Source organism: Sitophilus oryzae, unplaced genomic scaffold (assembly GCF_002938485.1).
Source record: "Sitophilus oryzae breed Bouriz unplaced genomic scaffold, Soryzae_2.0 scaffold_1499_pilon_pilon, whole genome shotgun sequence".
NCBI lineage: Eukaryota > Metazoa > Arthropoda > Insecta > Coleoptera > Curculionidae > Sitophilus > Sitophilus oryzae.
The window spans coordinates 2,874,664-2,901,193 of record NW_022146168.1 but is presented as its reverse complement, the minus strand read 5'-3'; the positions used below and the strand labels follow the sequence as shown (position 1 = coordinate 2,901,193).

Genomic DNA, 26,530 nt, shown 5'->3' with positions numbered 1-26,530 from the left:
TATAACCGGTTGTATTTCAGAACACGCCACAAAAATAAAAGAATCCGAAATAAAAGAGCGCGTTATTTTATTCGGCGACAATACAACAGATATTACAGAAAAGTTTCAGTGTGTAATTTCAATTCGATATGTTAATAAAAGCGGCTAAGTGAAATATCTTTGCGAATTTTATTTTTATGAAATATTAGATAACATTGTTATACATTTAGAAATAAGGTTTGCAGATAGGTACTCGTATGTCTCAATTATTTTTATTTATCTCTTGCGGATCCAAAATTTAAAGAAACCTATAAAAAAATTTCCAACGCATTTAACATCTGATTTAACAAACAAAAAATGTTAGTGACCAACGTAAATTAATGAATAAATTGCAGGTATTAATAATAGATATGATAATTTCGATTATAAAATAATTTAAGGAGAATAATCCTGGAAATATATTTCCAGAGGCTTTCAAATTGTTTGTTTTGTTTGTTACTACACCATTTACAAGTACTTGAGTTGAAAAAACATTTTTCATGTTTGAAATGCATTCAAATTTATAGTAGAGATTCCATGAAAAATAAGCGCGTTTATCGTCATTTGCATTCAATTTAAAAAGATCTTTTCACAGCTCTTCAACAATCTGATGATTTTACTGATATAATAATAAATAACTTTTCTTTATTAAGAGACCGACTCATCAATTTAATATATAAAACAGAATTATTCTTTCTCTCAATACTACCAATTTTTGAGTTTGCGTAAATAAATAAAAATAAAATAAAATTATATGATGTACTGCATAATGACTCCATAGTAATAGATAAAAAAAAACATATACTTGTGTCATTACATTGAATGCTGTCATTTTTGCTTTAGTTTTGTCCTAAATATTCTTCAGCTACGTTTTTAACCCAGAGATGACATATTTTTACAAACTGAGTTAGGGTATTATGTAAACTAGGGGGGTGGGCAAATAGACGCAACTAAAATTTTGTCGCCTACCCAGTCACAAGGGTCACGAGCCGCCACTGCAAGTAACTAGAGAAAAATTGTTAAGTTGTCGTAGAAATTCCTTGGTATCAAACCACCCCTACACGAGTTCTTCAATTGGATTAACTCGATTGAATTAAATAAATTGAATTCGACGATTGAATGGAATGGAATCGTTTACATGGTTCGAAGAAACTGAACAAGACCGTTTATTTAAAAAAGACGGGAACTATCGCTTTTTATATAACAACGTCTTAAGAAAAATTGCAAATCATTTAACATATTTATTTTCTGGAAGTTATTTACTTTTCGAATCAGAAATAAATTAAATCTAAGTTGCAGCACAGTTGTTGTTCAACTTTTGTAGTTTATGAATAGAAAAAAAAGTAAATTTTACGCTATCGAAAATAAATTAGTTAAACAGACTACGAAAGCACATTTTAATTTAAATTTGTTTTCTCCTGATTCTTGTTTTAGTTGACTAAAATTCTGATATTAGAATAAAATACTAAACCAATGTTGGACCTTATAGTCAAATATTTACATTAGAGAAAAAATATACGATTGCAACGTTAACAATCATAATCGCATGTATTGTTCTTCAAAAGAGGTTTAGACTATCAATTAATTTACGCAAATTAGCTTGTGCAAGACAGATTGTGCCAACAAATCCAAAAATGTAAAAAGAGAAATTTTAAAACATTAAAATTATTATTTAATAGTCGTTAAATACCAGCCACCAATACCCGAGCCATACAAATAAAATATATTTTCATTATTACACACCCATTAATATTAAGTTTATCTGTTCAAAAATAATCTCAAAAATTCAATAATATATTTCCAGAAGCATGAACAAAGAACCCTTTGCAGCTAAAATATCAATTGCAGCTCCCTCTAAATCAGATTAAATTATGGCACTATCTGCAGCGGAATTCAATGCACTTAATAACTTTGGAAGCCACGCCCATTAAATTCCTAAACACGTGTTTATAATTAAAGGTTATTTATGACCTTGTTATTGACGTTCCTATCGTAAGACATCATTTCAATATCAACCCTAATTCAAATTGATGGTTTAATTATGATTACGAAATGACACACACAAACTTTGAATCATAATGTTAAAGACAACATAAACGGATATTTAGGGGACAAATAAGAGAATAAATTTAAATATATTACCATACTATCAAAAAGAAAAACGGCTTCAAAGACGGCTGCGGAATGACAATCGATGATGATTTTGGCGAGGTCAAGCTCTAGACATCATTACTGGTCCTGTACTTTTTTTATTGGCGACGCTTGCTGCCTTGGACTTAGAACGAAAGATATATTGATTTCTTTTCTGGTTTCTTACCCACAGTCTTTTCTGATAAAATAGTTTAAAGAAATTGGCTCAACTTTCGTTTACCTGAGATCAGTAATGTTAGACATATTTGTTTATTTTGTATTTGGAAACCTTTTCGAATAGTACTATGTCACAAAAAATTTTCTGCGGAAATTCATCCTTATTGAGTTTTTCAACTTTGAAAAAAATGTGCTATTTTCATTTATTGATAAAATATTGTAAAATAAAGCAAGATTTGAAAAGCACTCGGCAATTCGAATTCGTAAACAAGCGCGTTTTGGCTTACATCGTGTTGTGATTGCTTTGGTTTGGTTTCATGGTTCAATTTTGTTTAATTTCGTTTTTTCTCCGTACGGTATTAATTACAGTAGCTACTAGGTTACGTTCATACCTACACAGAAAAAGAGCTTAGAATGTAAAACCGAAACATGTTTTCATGCAAGTGATTTTAGTTATTCTAGAGTTAACACTATATTATGAAAATGGCATATTTCCGCCGAACATTTTTTGTTTATGTCTAGAAAAGTATTTAGAATTTAAATCAGGATTTCATGTAAGCAATTTTATTTATTCTAAAGTCGGAAAAAAGAGAATGACGCAAAACAAAAATAAAATTGAATATCATTTTTCTGCATAACCCATATATCTTTCCTTTGTTGGGTTAGGGTAAAATCAAAATAATAATGAAAGGCTATCTAACTAAAATATAATTTATCTTTTAATACTGTATGATAAAAAAATGGCGTCCAGTTGGCTTAAACATAAACATCGATGATATCCCTATATAATTATTTTACATGTAAAATGACAGCGATCTTCATTCCATAGCCATCGGTGACGCGGTTTATTTTTCGATCATACGGTACTTATTATTATTTATTAAAATATATGATTAGGTACGTATTAGGTAGTTGAAAGTCATTAATAAATATTAAATGTATTTTCTTCCATTGCTTCAGTTAGTAGAGTTTGTAGTGGTACTATTTTCTTAACTTGGTCTATCCATCTAAGAGGTGACCTCCCTCTCGGTCGTTTTCCTTCTACCTTTCCCTGTACTATTAAGTTTTCTAGGTTGTCTCCCTCGCCTCTTGTAGTATGGCCGAAGTATTTCAGTATTTGTCGGCGACATATTGTTAATAATCTGTGTTTGACCTTGAACTCCTTTAGTATAGATGCATTTGTGCGTTTCTCTATCAATAATATTCATACGTCGACAGCACCACATTTCAAATGCATCTATTCTTCGTAAAGCTGATGTTTTCATTGTCCAGGATTCCGATCCCTACAGAAAGATTGAGAATATGAGGGATTTTACTAACTTGAAAAAGCTAAATAACCTCGGTTAAAAAAAAGAAAAAAAATTGTTATTAATTATTAACAATGTGTCCTTTATAAAGTTTATAAAATTTTGTGTGCAACATCGTTCGATGTACAATATTAAGTCCCTCCTAAGTTATTGAACAAGTCCTTTGTTCGCGGACTTTATTATCGTAAAATCTAGGCATTTAAATAGCCTCCGTATATTTTAAATCAGCCTCGGCACTATAAATTAATGCTAATCCCTATTTCATAATTTATGTGTTTTAATAAAGTTTCGTAATTTCTAGTTACGCCCTAATGCGCACACTTTATTTTACTGGTTCAAATTGAGAATTTATACATTGTATCAGATTAAAATGCAAGAAATTTCGTCGATATAAGTTTACAAGAAATATACTGAAAGAGTATTAAATTTCATAAGTGCTAATATTAGTAGGTATATATTGTTTAAAAATTCTGAAATTTTAGTATTATTATATTTAATATATTTTTAATTGTGTCGTTTGAAAACAGTCAATAAAATTAATACACTAGTGTTAACTATTTAATGCTATAAAATGGTGATTTTTCTCTAATCATGTAACAACTCTATTACAAAGTTTTCTTTATACACCAATGAGTTTCTACGAGGGATGTCTCACTGTCTAGAGTACAAACATAGTGGAGGTAGATTTCTGCTTACCGGCAACCAGCGCCGTCTCGAGCTTATAAAAAATAAAGTGTGTTGTCAAATCGTCTAGTTCACAGTTAAAGCAGGTAGGGGCCATCAACCAGCGTTCATCAGAGTTATCGCTTTTACCGGAACGAAAATGTAGTTTATTTTTGCTTTTTCCTCATCATCTTGCAACCACCCGAACAAAATATAAAATAAATTGTAATGACAGAAAGTAATAATTGGTTATAAATAAGAAGTCCTAATAACATCAAACTGTATCACATACCCTTGAATAAAAAAATGGCAATCAAGTTAAGTTGTCCGTTATCAATTTAAAGAAGTGCGTCTCATACATCATTCAACTATGAAAAAATAATATCTATATTACCTATATTACCAAAGACGGTTTATAGAAATTTGTACTGAAATAAATTAAAACTAACATAGACAATGATATCAGGGTGAGTCTTAAATAAGTGCAAATAATTTTAGATGTGGTATATTTTACCCGAAATTACGTCTTTACCCGAAACTATTTTTTTCTGCAAAAAAAAAATAAATTCGGAATTTTTGAAAAAACTTTTATGTTTTTTTTTAATTTTTAGCCAAAAAAGCATATATGGCAATATAGGTAGTAGATTAAATTTACAATAAAAAAAAAACAAAAAAACTGTTCTCAAAATGTAAGCGAAAAATCATTTTTTTTTTATATTTTCAAAGTAAAATATCTCGGTTATTTTGGACTTATTTGAAAAACGCTAAAGAGAAAATATGTTTCTTTTATCGAGATCTACCAACCCTGACAATACTTGCACTTATTTAAGATGCACCGTTTATAATATTAAAAAAAGTTTTATCCGACAGCCACTACTTATACCGATATTACTCACATGTATACATGCATATAAAATAAATAATAACAAACGCGTGAGTTTTTGAAGTTATAACAAATTAGTGTGTTATGAATTCCCTATCCTATACGCCACGAGACTTTTCTGGCAGTATTTGTGCTGTAGCCGCCTCTGCCTGGTTAAGAAGATCTTCCTGAATCATTTTTGAATCATCTGCGGAAGATCTTCCTGAATCATTTTTCTTTAAAATCTGACTTGCTGGTTGATAATTCACTAGGTATTTTATCTTTAAAAAATCAAGATTTGTCTACATACATACTGCCATTACTCGCTGACGAGTATTTGACACGCATCAGAAGATGGTCACGCAAGGCGTTTTCTTTCATGAGCCTTTCTGTGACTGAAAAGCCCAATACGTGGTGTTATTTGTCTACCGCACTCCGGACATTCAAAAATCTCGGTTGCTTTGTTGCCTCTTAACTTTTTGGTTCTCGCTGTTAACTGAGTTTACAATTCTTCTCCATTGAGTTCTATTGTGAGCTGCTACTTCCCACTCATTCTGCACATTAATCCCCTTTAAGTTTTCGTGGAAAATGTCCTTGTACCTTTTGAGTTGTCCACCTGGCCTCCTCTTACCGTCTACAAGCTCACCGTAAAGCAGTGATTTTGGTATGCGGTTTTCTTGCATTCTGCATACGTGACCAGCCCATCTTAGTCGGGATTTTGTAACCATGACTTCAATACTCTCGCAGTTAGCTTTTTCAAGAACCGATACGTTTGAGACGTGATGGAACCATTTGATTCTTAAGAGTTGTCTAAGGTGTCTCTGTTGCAGCTTTTTTAATGCGTTCATGTGTCGGCGGTACGGCACCCAGGTTTCGCTCCCATATAACATAGTGGGGATTATTATTGCTCGGTACACTGCAAGTTTCGTTTTTGTGCTCAGGTCATGGTTGTAAAAAACCCTGTCTTTTAATTTCCAGAATGCTCTTGAAGCGCTGCTAATCCTGTGCTGAATTTCAGAGTCGATATTGGCCTTTTCCGAAATCAAACTGCCGAGATAATTGAATTCCGCTACATATTCCAGTAGTTCTTCTCCGATTTTTATAGCATTGTTGTGATCTTCCGGGGGAGTGCACATGATTTTAGTTTTGTCGATGTTTAGCTTAAGGCCCAAAGCCTCGTATGCCCAGGTATATGTGTTCAACATTTCTTGTAATTGCTGTACAGTTTTTGCAACTAGAGCGCAATCGTCAGCGTATTGAAGTTCTGTGATGAATTTTGTACGTGTTTTTGCCCTGAGTCTTTTTATGTTGAACAGACCGCCATCATATCTGTTCTAATGCCCAATCCTCTCTCCTGCAGTTTGCTGTCCACTATAATGGAGAGCGCTGCCATGAATATGTTGAATAGGAGAGGCGCTAAGACACATCCCTGCCTAACTCCTGTATTTGTCAGGAAGGGATCGCTTAGTGATCCATGATGTGACACTCTTGACTGGTTGTTGTTATGGAGGCTTTTACATACTGTAAGAAATTTGTTGGGTACTCGAACTTTTTCATAATTGCCCAAAGTGCATCTCTGTTCACAGAGTCGAAGGCTTTGTTAGGTCGATGAAGGCAACATAAAGTTAGACTGCTGTTCTTTTACTTTTCCTGTAGTTGGCGGATGGAAAATATGGAATCGACGGTGCCGCGGTTAGTGCGAAAACCCGTTTGCGATTCTGGGAGGATTTTTTCTATATGTGGGTGCAGGCGGTTTGACATAATTTTTGCAAGAATTTTTCCGCCGATAGCCAAGAGTGAAATTCCCTGGTAGTTTCCGCAGTCTGATGCACTTCCTTTGTTCTTAAATATATTCACTATATTTGCGTTGCAAAAGTCCTGAGGTACCTCTCCGCTTTCTCATATGACATCGAAGAGAGCCTTAAGATGACCAATAAGTTCTTTACTTGCACACTTATAGATTTCCGCCGGAATCGCGTCACAACCAGCTGATTTGTCTAAATGACGTCTTAATGTCAGTGATATTTATTATTTACAAAAAAAACGCACATCTGTATTGCATAGTAACATAAACACACTCTGATAATTTATTAATTTGCAGCAATGAAAGTAGACCTGGTAGATCCTTTTAAATCAATTATTTTTTAGACATTGGACATGAAACCGTTCTGCTGTTGGTTTGTTCTGTTCTGTTGGATAAAATTTTCTATGGCACTCGGGTATTATAACATATAAGTTACTTGAGACAATTAGTCCTAGGCTAAACATTTCCCAGCGTGCCTTATATGTAAGATAATACACTAGTACCATAAATAACTATAATACACAGAGCAGCAGAAGCCTTGTTACTTATTTTTTTTAACTTCTATTATAAATATACCTATAAAAGCACAGTTATAGACTAAAAAAATATCTGATCTTAATTTATCATTCATTTTAAGTCACTACTGACTTGAAAAATATATTTTTATTAAATATGATTAGAGAACTTAAATAACATACTACTGGTATTTTGTTTGAAACTATAAAAAATTACAACAGAATAAATAGTAAGTAACATTAACAAAAATCTATCATTGTTCTATTTTCATATGTTTTTTTTTAATTCGATGTATTGTACCCATTTCTATTTATATAAAATAAATAAAAATTCGTAGATTTAAAAATAGCTATTACAAATTTATTTTTAAAAAATTGTAAAGAAAGTATTGTCACAACCCTGACAATACTTGCACTTATTTAAGATGCACCGTGTATAATATTAAAAAAAAAGTTTTATCCAACAGCCACTACTTATACAGATATTACTCACATGTATACATGCATATAAAATAAATAATAACAAACGCGTGAGTTTTTGAAGTTATAACAAATTAGTATGTTATGAATTCCCTATCATATACGCCACGAGACTTTTCTGGCAGTATTTGTGCTGTAGCCGCCTCTGCCTGGTTAAGAAGATCTTCCTGAATCATTTCTGAATCATTTGCGGAAGATCTTCCTGAATCATTTTTCTTTAAAATCTGACTTGCTGGTTGATAATTCACTAGGTATTTTATCTTTAAAAAATCAAGATTTGTCTACATGATGTCTTAATGTCAGTGATATTTATTATTTACAAAAAAACGCACATCTGTATTGCATAGTAACATAAACACACTCTGATAATTTATTAATTCGCAACAATGAAAGTAGACCTGGTAGATCCTTTTAAATCAATTATTTTTTAGACATTGGACATGAAACCGTTCTGCTATTGGTTTGTTCTGTTCTGTTGGATAAAATTTTGTATGGCACTCGGGTGTTATAACATATAAGTTACTTGAGACAATTAGTCCTAGGCTAAACATTTCCCAGCCTGCGTTATATGTAAGATAATACACTAGTACCATAAATAACTATAATACACAGAGCAGCAGAAGCCTTGTTACTTATTTTTTTAACTTCTATTATAAATATACCTATAAATGCACAGTTATAGACTAAAAAAATATCTGATCTTAATTTATCATTCGTTTTAAGTCACTACTGACTTGAAAAATATATTTTTATTAAATATGATTAGAGAACTTAAATAACATACTACTGGTATTTTGTTTGAAACTATAAAAAATTACTACAACAGAATAAATAGTAAGTAACACTAACAAAAATCTATCATTGTTCTATTTTCATATGTTTTCTTTTTAATTCGATGTATTGTACCTATTTCTATTTATATAAAATAAATAAAAATTCGTAGATTTAAAAATAGCTATTATAAATCTATTTTTATCTTAAAGTTGTATTTAAAAACAAATTTTCATTCTATAATTTCATATATTTTTATAAACTTTGAAATAAATTGTAACAATTAATGTTAAACAGATGTCCCTCAACGCAAATTAGTACGGCGGCGGCGTATATATTATATATAAGCGGCGGCTAATAGAAAACTAGTCGCGCCACAGCGAAAAATAAAAAAGAACCCAAATAGGTGGGCGCTGCTCTCACCAAACAAAATTTACCGAGCTGCATAGATATTTTTTAATACATGATAATAGGCGCCCGCCACACAGTGACAAAACTGTATCTCTCGCTATTTATAGATAGTATCTAATGAATCCTGGCACATGCGGTCAGTTAAAAGTAGTAAGTTAAAAATGATACGCTGGGCATGTAGCAGCAGTGGAACGTAAATGTTACAGAGCTAACAAAAAATAATTTACAATAATTTAGAAATGAATGAAAGTAATTTATACAATAATGATCGAAAAAATATAGCGTCAGCGATGCTTATGAAATGAAAATCGTTGTCATTTTATTTGGAAAATTATATGGAGAATGTCATTGATCGTCATTTCTAAGCCAAAATTTATAATTAAAAATGATATGTGAACTATTTTAAAATGTTATATTTTTTTATTTTTAGCCGAATTTCCGTATTTGTTAGCAAACTGTATATAAATATATCAACTTTAATTCGTAAACTCAGTTTATTATAAACTTTAGTATTTGACTTATAATACAGGATTAATCGAAGAGTTGTTTTTTACCCTATATTTAAAACACCATGTGCAATAATTTTGAGAGCAAATTTTCCTAAAACATTATTTTGCAGTCAGAACCATGTCTCCTGAATATTTAGTTTTTTGATTCATGTCAAGACATGCCTTGGTTAATTTTTAAGAGCTAAATGAACTTGCTGCAAACATTAAATTTTTTTTTCAATTATCGTTACTTTTTGATTATCGTTTTCTTCATAATGATTAGGTAGCTTTGGTGATTATTGTTGTGTACGATTGATTATGATTCTTAGTGTCGAAGTTTGTGCAAAAGCCATTGATGTTGTTAAAGATAGCCGAAATTATGAATATTCGCTTGGTCCTTGAAGAAGAATACGAAAACGTAACACACTCACATTTGCAGTCTCATTAACAGTACGAACCGACGTCTACATACAGTTATTGCAGTCGTGGGAGGCAATATACAAAGTATTAGAGTATTTTTACAAGTTTTTTGTTTGTTTGTACACTTAGTTATTACAGTTATTATTTTTTAATAACCTTAGTTCTATTAAAACCAAGTCTGTATCGTTACTTTTTAACGTTTTTTAAATTTTAATATAGAGATCTACTCAGTGTTGATATGACATTACGATAATAGTCACCAAAGCTTGTCACCAACATACGAGGGAATATACGTCTGTCTGATATTAAGAATCATATTTCAGCAATTCCTAGTGGCAATACAAGATATTTAATAATATTCCAGTCATGTTTCAAATCATTGTTGTCAAGTCTGTCGCACGTGAAGCTCACGACTATATTAGCGACAAGAACAAACAAAACTTTTCCCATAACAATAACAATTTAATTATACGATCATGTCAGATCGGGTGTACAGAATGTAGGGCATACAAGTTACTAAACGCGAAGCTATGTTGATATATAGATGAGATGAAGATCGTAAAATAAAAACACTGTTACATGGTTAGTATTACGACATGGTAAGAGACGATGATGAACAAAAAGTTACTATGATCTTAAGTAACTCTATTTTTACGTTACAATATAAAAGAGTTCTTCAGTAATCAATAACATATATGTTATCTATAAAGATACTACCTGATCGGCAAACGTTGTTTTGCCATATAAATATTTTTTATCTACAACCGTTTAGTTATAACGTTTTTACATCACTATTTTTTTAGTATTTCAGTTACGTTATGAGATTCATAACACAACGAGTGGTGTTATGAATCTATAACACAACTAGTTTTTATAATAATGAAAAACAACTACGAATATCTAAATATATTAACTTTTCCGGCAATAATGATTCCGTGGCACGTACTGCAGCAACTTCTACATCTGAAGGGAGACTTTCGGAATCGCTCATCCTAATTTTTAAAATGATTTTTCTGGGCAAAAAGTGCTCGCGTTTACTTGACAGGGCAAACTGACTTTTCAGAAAAAAATGTGACAAATGTCATAGTTAAAGGTGTTAAAGGTGGGCGACTAATAAACAAAAATTAAATATTTCCGCCAATCTAATTAATATTCAAGTAATATTTTTTTGGCAAATTATTACTTAAAATCATTGCTAACAAATATTACTAGGTCATTGTTATATGAACGATATAAGATATAAATATTTTTCGAAAACATTCTATTTTTCGTTCAGTTTGTCCCGTTAGTAATCATGGAATCGCCCAACAGTCATTTTTATTCACGAGGTTGAAAATTATTGAATTATTAATATCGCTATTAAAAAACAGGAGTTGACGGTAAAACGGTGAAAATTTGGGATTGTATGTATTTTTAATGCCATATCATAAAAAAAAATAAAAAAATTGCCAAAAAAAAAATTGTGACCATTGTATTGACGACTCTTAGCACTAAAATTGTGACGCGATAATTTTATATATTCGATAACTTTTTGTTTAAACATTAAATTATTATACATTGTGTAATAGTATATGTAGTAGGTACTACGATCTTTTTAAACGCATATTATATTATTTTTATAGACTTAAAATTATAAAAAAAGAACAAGAATATGTTGTGATAACAGATTTTTAAAATCATTCATCAAGTTTATTAATAGGAAGCATCTTGCTATTCTTACGATAAAAAAAATGCTTAATTAAAAGATAAATTATTATTCAAATAAAAACTGATTAAATCTTTTTATATGAATAGTAATGTTAGTACAATTAGATAAAAATATTCGATTTTAACTGACTTAATATTTTGTTTTGTTTTCAATGTCGGAGCAGTGTCGATAGAAGCCAACAACATACACACCGGCGGCGGCGGCAAGTAAATATAAATAGACCATTTTTATTAATATGTCATTGAAGTAAGTATTCCGTCTCGTGTTTTCTAACGGGATATCGTCTAAATTGTGACTTATTAGTTTTAAACGAAGTTGTGACATTTTTTATAAATAACCAACGCGATTATATTTGGTTAATTTGTTGTTATACTCATATTTCGGCTGTTGATGTTTCTGATGGTAATAAATGAATTATAAATTAATCTTTCTTGTGCATAGAATACAATTTGTTAATGTTAAACTAATGACGTTTCCTTGGTGTTAAATTTTGGAATTATATTTTTAATTAGAGAAAATGTGTCAGCCATAAATAATTTGTATGAATTTGTGATTAGTATTGTTTGATAGTGTCGCTATATTTTAATCTAATTAAAAAATACCAATAGCAATTTTGTATATTTTCTCTCCTCTGATGTAAATATAGAAAACGATCGGCAGTTTGTACTGAAATCTATATATACAGGGTGGTCCGAACTGTATTCCGGAAACTTCAACAGCATATTCTGCAGATAAAAATAAGTAAAAAATGTATGTCCTAAAATTCTTACTTTCAGAGATACAGGGTGTAGAAGTTTCATTTTTGTTTCGATTTTTTCCAAATAATTTCTGAAGTAACATCAATATTTGGATGGAATTTGGTGTCTGGGAGTTTTTTGATATGAGAAATTTGATTTTGATGTCAATATGACTCCTACTAGTAGAGGGCGCTATGATAAAATCTAGGTAACCCAGATCCAACAAAAAAAAACAACTATATAATAAACATAATATATTCTTATTACACACGGTAAGCAAATCGCAGATAATAGATAGTAAGCAGAATATAGATATTAGTAGGCCGCTGTCGCTCGATAACAATACTCATACTACTATTACTATACATTACTCATACTTTAACTAATACAATGTTAATCTTATGTTAACCCACATTAAAATTATCCATAATATATGTAAAGACAACATTACCTCCAGTTAAAATGTATGTTTTATTTCAATTTGAAATTGAGTGAAAATAAGAGAATATGTGTCAGAAGGATATATTATTACATATATCTTACTTTCAATTTCATCTGACGCAGCTTGACAAATAGAATGTTCCACTATTATATTAGATTCTGCCAACAGAGAAATGTTCGGCTTACGAGCGCTTTCTGATGTAAATACGTGGATCTACACAGCACCAGCTTTGGAAGACGTAAGATTATCCATAGTGGTAATCTTGAATAATAGACGCTGCACATATTCACTAAAACCTCAGCTCTATAAAAGCATTATATCGGATAAGGAAAGGGTATGGAGTATTTTGTCGTAAAAGAAGTTTAGGAGAAGACTAAAACTATTTTATGCGTTTTTTATAAATAATCATTCTTACAATTTTGAAATAATACGATGTATATTATCTATAGATTTGGGCTGCACGCACACATAAAGTGCAAACTGTTTTAGTCAAAAACGTTTTTGTGTCGGTATATACTATGTTTTTTTTTCTCAGGTAAGATTTCGACAGACGATGACAGAAGAAAAACAGATGACGTCCCATACCAATTTATTTATTTTATTAAAAAAGTTTCTAATATTTTTTGGTTAACTATGGATGGGTTTAAATATAAATCCGTCATGCGTCGTATCTTGTTGTTTTTAACCAGTTTTATTGGTTTATTTCAAAAATGACAGATCATATTACAATTTTATTGATCTGACGGAACGATGAATGACAAACCGACGCCGATGCGTATGAACTCGTCTTTAGATTTTTGAGGCTTGTCAAAGTCTTGCAAAATTATAGGTTATAATTTTGTGTCAACTTATGTCAAATACCCTGCGTTTTGGAAGATGATGCATTTTGATTTGTGTGAGTACTTGTGTTTTGTGTCTTTTGAAGTCAAGTGGAGGAAAAATCGAGGGAAAATTAACTGTAGACTCAGAGCAGCTCAGTTTATAGTTAATACTCGCTAAAGTCTTATACACCAATAAAGTTACCATCCATAAAGTTTGTATACCATCTCGTCGTAGATAAGTGCATCTCGTATATGCTACAAGGATCGTAATAAACATACTACTGGAGTAGCTGCAAAATATCGACATCACACAATAGTTAAATAATGGATTTTAGTACTGCAGTACTCGCAGAAAAATAACGTCAAAAGGTACTGGTATAAAAAAATAAGATTAAAGTTAATTATTAATAAAATAGTTTGTTTTATTTATTCCTGTGGAATATTACAAATTTGTATTTGTACATAAGTTATATTGATAAATACATATAATAAATGCGGGAAGTTTCTTCAGGCTTGAAAGTAAGAAATAGTTCTTTTTATATTTTTTGGTATGTGGTGATTTGTTCTTGTTTGTTTTGTATTAAACACATACCGTTTTTTTTTTAATAAAATAACTCGATTATATTTTTTCAGTTTTATACAGTTTTTTCACAATATTTTGAAGTAATCACTTATCAGTAAAAATTTAAGTATATTAATTTCCTGCTATGCGTTCCAGTTGTATCAACTTATTTCTTTGCAAAATAAAATAAACTACTTGGAAAATAAAATGACAGAGACATCTATCACTGTAAAGAATCTTATCGTTGGATAGACTATAAAAATGTTTTTGTCTTTTATAAAAACATTATGTTCCGAAGAGAAGCAAAATGTTTTATTTCCAATCAAATATGCACCTCAGCAGATACAGAACGGGCCGTGATAAAAGGTATTTTATCATAAAGCGAAGGTCGAAGTCGATCAGCTTCACTGTGACTAAACGAGCCAAAACCTACCTTAACGCTCGCGAGTGATCACTGTGCGTTAGCATATTTAATCTGCATTACAGCATCAATCCACAATTAGTCAAAAATTTTTCACTAAAACTGTTTTGCTCTTTCTATGTGGGCCCAACATTACTGAATTGCATTCATTTGTGTAGACATAGTCAGATTCTTCTTCAGATAATAATCGTTTTCAAACATTTTGACTAAAAAATAACGTAAATTATCTTAAAATTTTAAAAGTGTTTCAGAGTTATTTTTTCAAGGATATTAAGATATAAAACGAATAATAACATATAATAATTTAAGTTGCAGTTATTTGAAAATATTGTAATTATTCTGTTTAACTGCACTTTTATATAGAAGTTTTAAAATACGTTTACGGCACATAATATTTAATCGGCAAATTTAGTTGTTGGCATGCATAATAAAGCGGTCTAAAAATATACACGCCAAATCAGAAAATTTTGTCAAGTGCTATGTTTTGGTTGAATATATATTTTTCGGCCTGGTGAATAAGAAAATAAATCTAGGGATCTATTAAAAGAAATGTTTAAAGTGGCAAAGTTATATGTAGATTATACGATATTGGGCATATCAAATTTTAGGGTTTACAACACTATACTTATACCAACAACATAGATTTTAATAAATAATATTTTCTTGCATTTAGCTGAGTGAATTACGACAAGCAAAACAATTTTCTTTTTGCTTTTTATTTTTTTTTCTCAACTTTCGATTTTTCGAAATTAGAAAAAATACACAGCTAAAGGCAAGAAAATATTATTTATTAATATATTCTAAAGCTGTAAGAATTTTGTTCATTTCATATACAACATAGATTTCATAGTATGTGTAATATAATATATAGCAAAGTAGTATTTATAAATACCGTATGATCGAATAAAAACGGCGTCAGCGATGGGTATGAAATGAAGATCGTTGTCATTTCATATGTAAAATTATATGGGATCGTCATTTCCAAGCCAACTGGACGCCATTTTGTTTCGATCATACGGTATAATAGTGTGTATAGTAAAATATATTAGGTACACAATCGTATAATATATTGTTTTAGTAAAATAAGGATTTTCGAATCCATGTTTATATAGATATGTTTTTAGTAGAAAACGTTATTATTTCTAATAAATACTCTGAATATAGATTTTTTTATATCAATTGAGCCCTTAGCTACAAAGTTGGTATAAGTCCAAAATTAACAATTTGAGAAAATAACGCCTTTGTTTTATTATTCATACTTAATTCTATATAAATGCAATAATTGAATAGGAATTTTCACAGTTTACACAAAAGGATATCATAAAATTAATGTATAAAAATCAAATATGAAATATCTTATTAACAAAGTGAAATAAATATTAAAATATTGGTTTTAATTTCTTATATTATGCACAAAATATCTTTAAGGATAAGCACTTTAAACACCGCCTTCACAAGGTGTGTGAAATCAGACGAAATTACATTGACCGTGACTACGTGCACTGGCTTTTGATGTTATGTTAGTTTACTGCGTGCTTATACGGAGTTACAACACCTGTTCCCAAGCCGCGCAGCCAATTTGTTTCGTTGACAAACCTGGTGCTGCTCATAGTGGCTTAAATTATGAACTGGCAAATGGATAGAGTCATCCTTGACGAACGATATAATAACTTTAACTCGTTTTCGTAAATTTTAGACTTACACCACTTGGAAGCTAAGGGGCTCAAATATAACTGTAATAGTAATGAAAATAGTTTTTTTCTTACCTTTGGTGTTGTCATCGGCATCATCTGCAACAAAAATTAAAATTAATTTGTGATATAAAAATTCAATAGCGCACTAATCTTGTATACCGGGTGGTGTAACTTTTGAACTGTCGAAATATTGGCTCCACTATTGATTTTACAGCGAAGCTGTAGACAGTTTTTTTAAAAGTCTGCGTATGCTAAATAGACATGCCAAGTTTGAACAATTTTGAACAAGCCGATTTTATATAATTTAAGAAAAACTGCATCTATTTTTAAATTGAAATTGAACAGGTAACAATGCAAAACCAAGCAAACGCCAACATACCCCACCAAAAACACTTTAGAATTACTACATTAGTGGTTATTTATTGAAATATACACTCCATTAAAAATAAATAAAATAGTAATCAACTTCCTCTGAGATTGCTAAAAAATACAAATCGATAAAAAAAGTATTTTGTAAGTTAACTACGTTGGCAAATATTTCGATTCTGTTGGTTGTGATTTATTATCGTGTTTCCATAATTTTAAGATAAGTGGATCAGCTTATACAGGATGTTTCATAAAACATGTGCCATCTCTCGTGTGGAGATTCCTCACATAAAAATAAAATTAACTTTTCATATCAACATAGGTCCGATTCTGCTTTGTTTCATAGTTACAGGGTGTTAAAATTTTAGTAATCTTCGACATATAATAATTTTCTTTCAAGTGTTTTTAGTCGAATGAAATTTTAAGGGTAAAAGTTACTATAAGTGCTACATATTTTAATGCTAAAAAGTGTCGATATCTTTATCACCAGGGACGTGCATATGGGTTATCACTGGAATATTTTTCAAAAAAAACGTGTGCACCACTGACTTTTTTCCATCGATATCAAATCATATGAAGATGTAAATCATATACATATATATATATATATATATATATATATATATATATATATTATATATGAAGATGTAAATATTTGGAAAGTTTCCAATCAGATCGTGAATTTTTAAATATTTTAGTGTTTGTTTTGGACAACTGAAGTTTGGTTTGGTTTGGTTTGATTGAAGTTTGGTTTGGTAAATATTTGGAAAGTTTCCAATCAGATCGTGAATTTTTAAATATTTTAGTGTTTGTTTTGGACAACTGAAGTTTTCGGCATTATCTGGTGGTATTAGAACAATTAGAGCTAATATCTCGTCCCGAAGCTCTAGGCCATTAATATCATATTTGTCTCCGTCCGCTAAATAGAGATGAAGATCCATACAATGCTTTGTTGTTTCCTCTCGTTGATATTCTCGAGAACTGTGAAGTCGTATAAAAACGAAAAATAGTCCGAGTGAGCTTTTAACAACCTTTCCTGGAGAGCCTCATGGATTGTATCCAGGACAACAAAGAAAAATTCGATTTTAAACTTTTCCTGTGGATCTAAAATTGACTCATCCACTGATTCATACAAAAACTGTCTAGTTTAATTTTCTGGGACGAGCTCTAATGTCATTAGTAAAAACTGCTTCAATTTCCAGCTCTTCTGCCAGCTCTGCAGCATCCACTAATATTTCTCTAAAATGGTCGGCAGTCCTTATTTTGACAAAATAGTCGTCGATAGCTTTTAGAGCTTTTGTGGACTCAATGATGTCGAGTTTCACACTCTGAAGCAGTTTACTAGTTGCATTTATACTGTTACTGTTGGAAATTTCGTACCGAAAATGACCATTTTCCCAAAATAGTAGTACTGACGCATGACGTACCGAATTTGGTCAAGATGTACCGAATTCAGTACAATTGTACCGAAACGGCCGCTCTCAAATTTGGCCGCCTGGAGCAACTGATCCTCTGCTCCACCCCTCAAGACGGCCCTGATAAATCGAAAAAATATTAAGATTTTAAAACCCTGTAGCTACGAAACAGAGCAGAATCGGACATATGTTGATATGAAAAATAAATCTTATTTTTACGTGAGGAATCTCCCCACGAGAGATGGCACATGTTTTTTGAAACACCCTGTATAAGGAGGTGATTCAATGTTCTCTAAGGTTACGCAATGACATGACTCTTAATAGAAGATTATTTTCTTTTATCTATGGACATGACGCAATGACGAGATGCATTATTTAAAATTCAACCTAAAGTGACAACTGTAATGTAAAAAAAACGTACTGCACAACGCAGCATTTTTTGCAGTCAGAAAGTAAAGTTAAACGGGAATGTTTGCAGGTTTTTCGAAAATTAAATAAAAATAGAAAACCGAGCGATAACGTGAAGCCCGCACTGGATGTCGGCTGTCTCTATTTATAAAGTTGATAAAAACTGCTATATTAATCAGGAAACTTTTTCAAAAAGCTTTTTTTCAAAAACGAAAAGTGTTTTCTAATTTTCGTTATTAAAACCCACGCACTCTTTGAAGCTTAATTAGAAAAAGCACTCATTTTAATTGGATTAAAATCTATGTTTTATAAAATTACATATTTATAGATACTAAAGTTGTATTTAAATTTTCGAGTCGTTGATAATTGTGTAAATAATGTTGTTGTTTATCTTTTTAATCTCTCGGCTTACTATCTAATACTATTTGTTATCTAACCTTCATCTTTCTTTGAAAAATTATTACCATTTTCTTTTTGAACTAATTCTATCTTCATTAAAATTTTCGACATATTATTTAAATTGTATTGCAATAAATGTATTTGATATGAATTTTGAATTTTATAAAATTATCCTGTAATTAATATGAATAATACCGTTTGATCGAATAAAAACGGCGTCAGCGATGGCTATGAAATGAAGATCGCTGTCATTTTATATGTAAAATTATATTGGAAATGTCATCGATCGTCATTTCCAAGCCAACTGGTCACCATTTTTTTTTCGATCATACGGTATTAAAGGATCCTGTAGGTTTTCCCTGTACTCGGAGTTTTTGTCTTCTACTCTACGGCAGTAGTGGAGTATTTTCTTTTATACCAGGTGCGTCTCAAAAGTGGCTTACCCCATAACTGTTTTTTTTAAATAAAAAATCGAGATTTGCTATACTAATATATGACATACATTAAGGATTAATTGACGTATTCAATTGTTTTCGGTCAGTTCCTGTTTCACCGGAAGTGACTACAACTTTTGATTTTTAAATGGCACCTTTGGTATTTTGTTCTTTATTCGATATAAAATGACAGTCTGAATAGAATGACATATCATATGTCAACTTTTGACATTTTCGAATATGGTTTATTTGAACATACGATTCATAACGACAATTTCACTCGAAATACCAAGTGTGTGGTACCAAATTATTCGTAAAAAAATGCTCTTTCCAAATATGCTAATGCGCCACTATCGTTCCATTTGAAAAAATTGAGATATGATTAAAAATACGATTTGGGCATCTTTTAACCGGCCAGGAAAAGACACTAAAAACATTAGACGATCAAATATATTTTCCAAGGCTCCTTGATTAAAAACTAGTGTTTTTAACACAGCCTTGACACTCTAGATTGAAATTTCAAATTCAATTTTATTTTAAGCGAAAATGTCAAAAGTTGACATATGATATGTCATTCTATTCAGAATGTCATTTTCTATCGAATAAAGTAAAAAAATACCGACGGTGCCATTTAAAAATCATAAGTCATTTCTGGTGGAACAGGAAGTGACCAAAAACAATTGAATACGTCAATCAATCCTAATTTATGTCATATACTAACATACCAAATCTCGTATGTATGTCTGAAAAAAAAAATAAAAAAAAGTTATAGGAGTGAGCCACTTTTGAGACGCACCCGGTCTATCAGTTTCCGGGATATAAGCAAAAGAGTGAAAAGAAAACATCTCCTTCCCCTCCTCGAGCATACCTTCTATCTGCGGGAATTTTAACACATATCAATAATTAATTGCAAAGAAGCAGTTTAACAGCATATCCAAAACTCTTAAGATTTTTGTCACTAATTAGCCATTTTTGACTAATGACTTGGATAATAGGATATATAGAATATTAAATTTAGAACAATCTTCTAGAAACTTGGTATAAATATAGTTTTATTATTTCCTCCCTTAGTATGAAATTATGAAACAAATAATAACAGAAATAGAAATATCTAATACGAAAATCACGTAGTTTAAACATCTAGGGGGTTTATAATATCATGTTATATATCACAGCTTTATTATGTAAATAGTTTGGTCCTTGGCTTTTATGATTCCCTGGGCATACTATCTAGAAAATTAATAATATTATAACTTTCCTTATATTTTGGAAATGACTGCGACATTTTCTTTATGCATTAATTCTCTTTTATGGTTTTAATATCAATCAATGCTTTATTGTTGCTAAGATTCCTCTTGTTAAAAAAGCTGAGCAAAAAAATAAAAATAAAACAAATAAGATTGATACTAAACCTAGGCAAAAAAAATAAACAAAGAATATTAATAAAGAACAAAAACAAAACAAAATAACATATACGAATATCATAAAAATACTTCAGTTAAGAGTACCTATATTAAAATTTAAGGAAATATATACAATTTAAAATCGAATAAAATGTTTCCCAACAGTCAAATTGTCAGTCAGATCAATTGTCAGTCAAGTCAGATTGATCAACCATCAGCAAAATACTCTTCCACGTCAATATGTTAATTGGTAGTGATTGGAATCGAATATGACTAGCTGATAGTGAATAAGCTGTGATTGATATATACATTTAAGGTAAAATACAGAAAATTATAAAATCATACAATACTGTATGATTTTATACTCGTTTTTTTATCTTAAAAAATAAAAAAGTTATAGGAGTGAGCCACTTTTCAGACGCACACGGTATACTAGTTTTTCTAAATAGTGTCTATTTTATGTGCCTATTATTTTATACGAATTACACAAACAACCGAGTAAAAATAATTTTTCTATGCAAAAATAAAACTTCAAAATGCATATATCCCGTTGTATTATTTAAAACTCAACGTAAAGTGACACAGCAATAAAAAAAATAATAATCTGTATACGCTGCAGTTTTTGCAGGCAGAAATTAAAGTTTAAATGTTTTGCAGGTTCTGTCCGAAATAAAAATAGAAAATTTAGCGAAAAAAGTTGGCCGTTTTGTTTGCCGGTTTTCTCTATTATAGTTATAGAGTTTGGCTTTAATGGCTACAATCAGAATAGACTGGCTATAATCAGAATAGAACAAAACATTTAAAAAAACATACTGGCTATAATCAGAATAGAACAAAACATTTAAAAAAACATATATTTTTTTTAATTATCCTTATTAAAATCAAGATATACTGTGAAATATTATAAGTATAAAGCTCGGTATAAAGTTTTTATTCATGAAAATGAAAATGAAAAAGTATTTTTTATGTTTTTTAACAGAACCTCAACGGTTTTTATAGACGTACATATTTGTTGACGAGATTAAAAGGCAAATAATACTTGTGTCTAGCCCCAGCAAGGCAACTATTAAGCTTGACCAATCACGTTAGAGTTTTTGACAAAAGCGGATACAGAACAGCTGTGACTTACTATATAATTTATTACAAACAAATAAAGAAAATCAATGAATATCTAAAAAACAAATATAAATTAGTAAAAACCAACCAACCCCACCAAATAACCAACTAACCAATGGATTAACACCCTCCAAATAACCACGCTAACCAAAGCTTAATAGTTGCCTTACTGGGGCTAGACGCAAATCAAATAATTTAGAATAGTGACTATTAAGGTCAAGACTAGTTCTAAATTGAGGCAAATGTTTTTTTCACATTCTACAAGGATATAGGCTTGTCTCACATAATGGACTGACTAATGACGGACGATGGATTGACTAAATGACTATGGAAAATATAGTTAAAAATATCAACTACATATTTTCTAGTTTTCTTCAATTTTCTCTAAAATGGTATAGAAATTTGGAAAAGTATAAACGGGATTAACCATTTTAAAACAAGAAAAAATTGTAATGAAGAATGCATTTTTCTCAAAATGTCACTAATAAAAAAGGTTTTCCTCTTGTAAAGACAATCCGGGGACATACTGTATACAATACTAAAATGAAATAAATTCTTTCTCTTGATATGCTTTCTATTTCACGTAATTTGTGTTATATGCAACTGGAATAAGTAAGAGGATAAAAACAGACAGAGTGCTACGTAAAAAGTGGAATTTTAAAAGCGTATATCTTGCATTATTTTAAATTAAACGTAAAGTGACACGATAACGTAAAAAATTAATAACGTAGTGCATAGCGTAGTACATTTCACAGTCAGAAATTAAAGCCAGAGGGAAATGTTTGTAGTTTCGCTTCGAGTTAAATAAAAATAGAAAACTGCAGCTTTAATCACAAAACTTTTTTGAGAGACATTTTTTAAACGAAAAGTGTTTTCTAATTCTCGTTATTAAAACACGAACTAACTGTTAGAAGTTTAAATTAGAAATAAAACATTTTTTTATTTTAGTTTTATTTTTTTTATAAATGTTTTGTCCTAATAAATGTCCCTATAGGAATATAAAACACTAATTCACGCGGTTTAAAATGAATTTACGAGAATGTAAATTATAAACTGACAGTGAAAATAAAACTTAAATTGATCTGGATTTTCTATTTTAATTGGTACCTATTATTAATCTATTTTTGGCAGTCTTCTATCTTAATTATATTTTTTCCTGGTAGTGGTAACTACCCCATTATATGCGCCCCGGATTACTAATCTAAAAAAGTTGTATTAGCTTGAATAATAAATCATAGCGGAAATGTGTTGGTACACGGACGGATCCAAAAACGAAAAAGATCTGGAACAGGAATTTACTCCAAGACTGAGTCCAAAGACTGAGATCTACCACAGTCTTGGAAAACACACCACAATTTTCCAAGCTGAGCTATATGCTATTGAAACCTGTGTGCAACTGCTGGTACAACAGCAATACACCGGGAAAACAATATGCATATTTTCAGATAGTCAAGCCGCGCTGGAAGCACTTGAGGCAACGAAAAGCACGCCTATGACGATTCTTCATTGTAAGAAACTACTCAATATATTAGGAGATAGGAACAAAGTGTCGCTAATATAGATACTGGGACATGTCGGCCTAGAGCGAAATGAACGTGCTGATTCCCTCACCAAAATTGGTGCAGGCTCGCCATTCCAACATCAAAATCAAATTTATCATGTCAAAAAAATCCCACACACCAATTTTCATCCAAATATTGACGTTACTTCATAAATTATTTGGAAAAAGTCGAAATAAAAATGAAACTTCTACACCCTGTATCTCCGAAACTAAGCATTTTAGGACATACGTTTATAGGAACTTTTTTATTTAGTTTGACCTGCAAAATATGCTGCCGAAATTTTCGGAATACAGTTCGGACCACTCTGTTAAAATTCTCTCTTAATTACGTACCATCTACGCGAAATAAAAACAAAAACTTTCTTTCTCCGACAAAATACGATTCTTTACGCGACCGTTCTTTTATGCGAATAATGAATAACTAGCAGAGTGAAAAGCATATTCTGTTACAAAAAAAGCAATTTTTTAAAAAAGAATATACTGTTTGTTCCATTATCTAAAATTCAGCGCAAAGTGACACGATGCGTGAAAATTTAGTAACTTAGTGCAGACCGCATCAGTTCAACGCTGAAATTTAATTGAGAAGAAAATGTTCGTAACGTTTTTTTGAAGTAAATAAAAATGTAGAAAATATCGGTGGTGAATGTGACTCACATAATGCATGTTAGGGGACTTGAAAGTAATAAACACAGACATTTTTAAAAATAAATTAAAACGGGGACTATCCAAACAGGTGAAGAGTGCATCTACTAAGTCTTTGTGGAGTGTGGCCTATATTGAAGACACAAAATAATCTCTAATCTTCATCACAGTTGAATGCCTTGCAAATATAGCTAATGTAACTTGTAAATAGCATTCGACTTATTTTCTGTACAAACGAGTGGGAGTAGCGAAAGACACGGATTAACAATTTTTTACGGCATTGCGGCGATACACGATTCTGAGTTTGGTATGTAAAAATGAGGACCTTTTCAGAGGACAGTAGATCAAAAAGAGGTAGACAGTAGATCCTCTGGAATAGAGGACGGTTGGCAACCCTAGTTAAATCATATACACGGTGTTTCAATGTGCCATCTCTCTCACGTAAAAATAACATTTATTTTTCATATCAACATAGGTCCGATTCTCCTTTGTTTCGTAGCTACAGGGTGTTAAAATCTTAACATTTTTTCGATTTATTATAATTTTCTTCCAAGTACTTTTAGAGTTTCGAATGAAAATTTGAGGGTAAAAGTTTAAGCTTCAATCAGAACCTCGCAATTAGTGGAATAAATTAGTGGTTTCAATTACCCTTTATACTTTATAGTTTATGATCTTTCACGATGTCTAAAAAACAGAATTAAAATTAATAAAATATCCTAGCAACAGCTTGCAATAGTCAGTTGTATCCATAGTGAGAGCATAATATTTAGTTTATAAAACAATCAACTTTTGATATTTAACCACAATTGACAAAATGACATCCCTCGCAAATTTTAGAGTATATAATTAGTGGAAAAGTTAAAAGTTTGTTAACTTTTTCTACTATAGTCTCTCCAACGACGACTAGATCCTGGACAGTGATGTGTCTGTCATTTTATTTTCAAAGTAGTTTATTTTATTTTACAAAGAAATAAGTTGGTACAATTGGAACTCATAACAGAAAATTAATATATTTAAAATTTGAGTGAAAAGTGATTACGTCAAAATATTGTGAAAAAAACTGTATAAAATTGAAAAAATCTAATCGACTTATATAAGTAAAAACAATTCGAGTATGTGTTAATACAAAACAAGCAAGGGTGTATTTTAAAAAACACCAGGGAGGCAATTTTTGGAATTGATCGTTTACATGCGAACGCGCAACTTTACGAGTGTTAGAAAACGAATGCGTTTTAAAAATTCAATTTTTCAGCCATCTTCGCATATTAATTTGCGATCGTCGTGAGCGTACGCAAAATTACGAGCCGGAATTGTGGCAACGTCGACAAATCACAGTGAAAAACTAAATTCTCTCCAGTTTAACCGTATTTTTTACCGTTTGTTTACTTTTTCATTACTTGGTGTCGATAATCGAGGCTTGTTGTTAGTCAAGTGGGTTAATATTAAAAAATAAAACGTGGAACTAATGTTACAGACAAACAAAAAGCACATCCTATCACTCCCGGGAACCTATGGCTCTGGAAAAATCTACAATGATAATACGTAATTATGCAATAACTACCCGTAATGCAAACCATACTGTTCGCTAATTCTGTTGAGTTTTTCAAAATTATTTGGAAATTCAACCCATTGATCAAATATCTCTGGATGGTTTAGAGCGTTGATAAATTCGTCAATTGAAGGAGAAACCGAGGCTTGGCACATATCGATGTATTTATTTAAAGCAACATCCGGCTGGTAACAACCACTTCCCTAAAATTTCAGAACAGCTAAAATCTGAAATTTAATGTTAGTTCATAGATATACAATAATAGAGAAAAATGTTACCCGGCTTTGCACATCCAAATCAGTCTCTCTTCTTTGTGGTCGCATGTATGACTCAAGTAACTGAATAAAAACACGGCACAAGTCTTTGGATAACCGAAATATTTTAATAAACTGCCTTTCATTCAGTTTTATGAACGCATTTCCCCGGATTGCGCAAAACATTACGGCGGTATTGCAGTTCTGCATTTTCTAGGTTTCGAATGGCCAAAACGTTCATTAAGTCATCCATTACTATTATTGTTACACCTAAACCCAACTACAAACTTGGAACTAATCAAATCTAATATGCGCACTTAAAAAACATATCCTTACGATGCTGTCGATCCACTCGCAAGACAACGCAGGGAAATTTGCTAATACGCAAAAATGCGAACACTAAAAAATTGGATTTTAGTGTTGATCGAAAAGTTGCGAATAATTTGCAAGGAAACGAATGGCCAAAAATTGCCCCCCAGGGGGGGAGGCAATTTTTGTAATTGATCGTTTACATGCGAACGCGCAACTTGCTTAAGTGTTAGAAAACGAATG

The 26,530-nt window shown here is 31.0% G+C and overlaps 1 protein-coding gene across 1 annotated transcript in view; it reads right to left on the bottom strand.

Moving 5' to 3' along the window:
* Nucleotides 1–26,530, bottom strand: part of LOC115877843 (octopamine receptor beta-2R) — a 417,890-nt gene that overhangs the window by 203,071 nt on the left and 188,289 nt on the right. The window contains exon 3 of the mRNA XM_030894166.1: nucleotides 16,504–16,527. The gene's annotated coding sequence lies outside the window, so the exon portion shown is untranslated. The remainder of the gene's footprint in view (nucleotides 1–16,503; nucleotides 16,528–26,530) is intronic.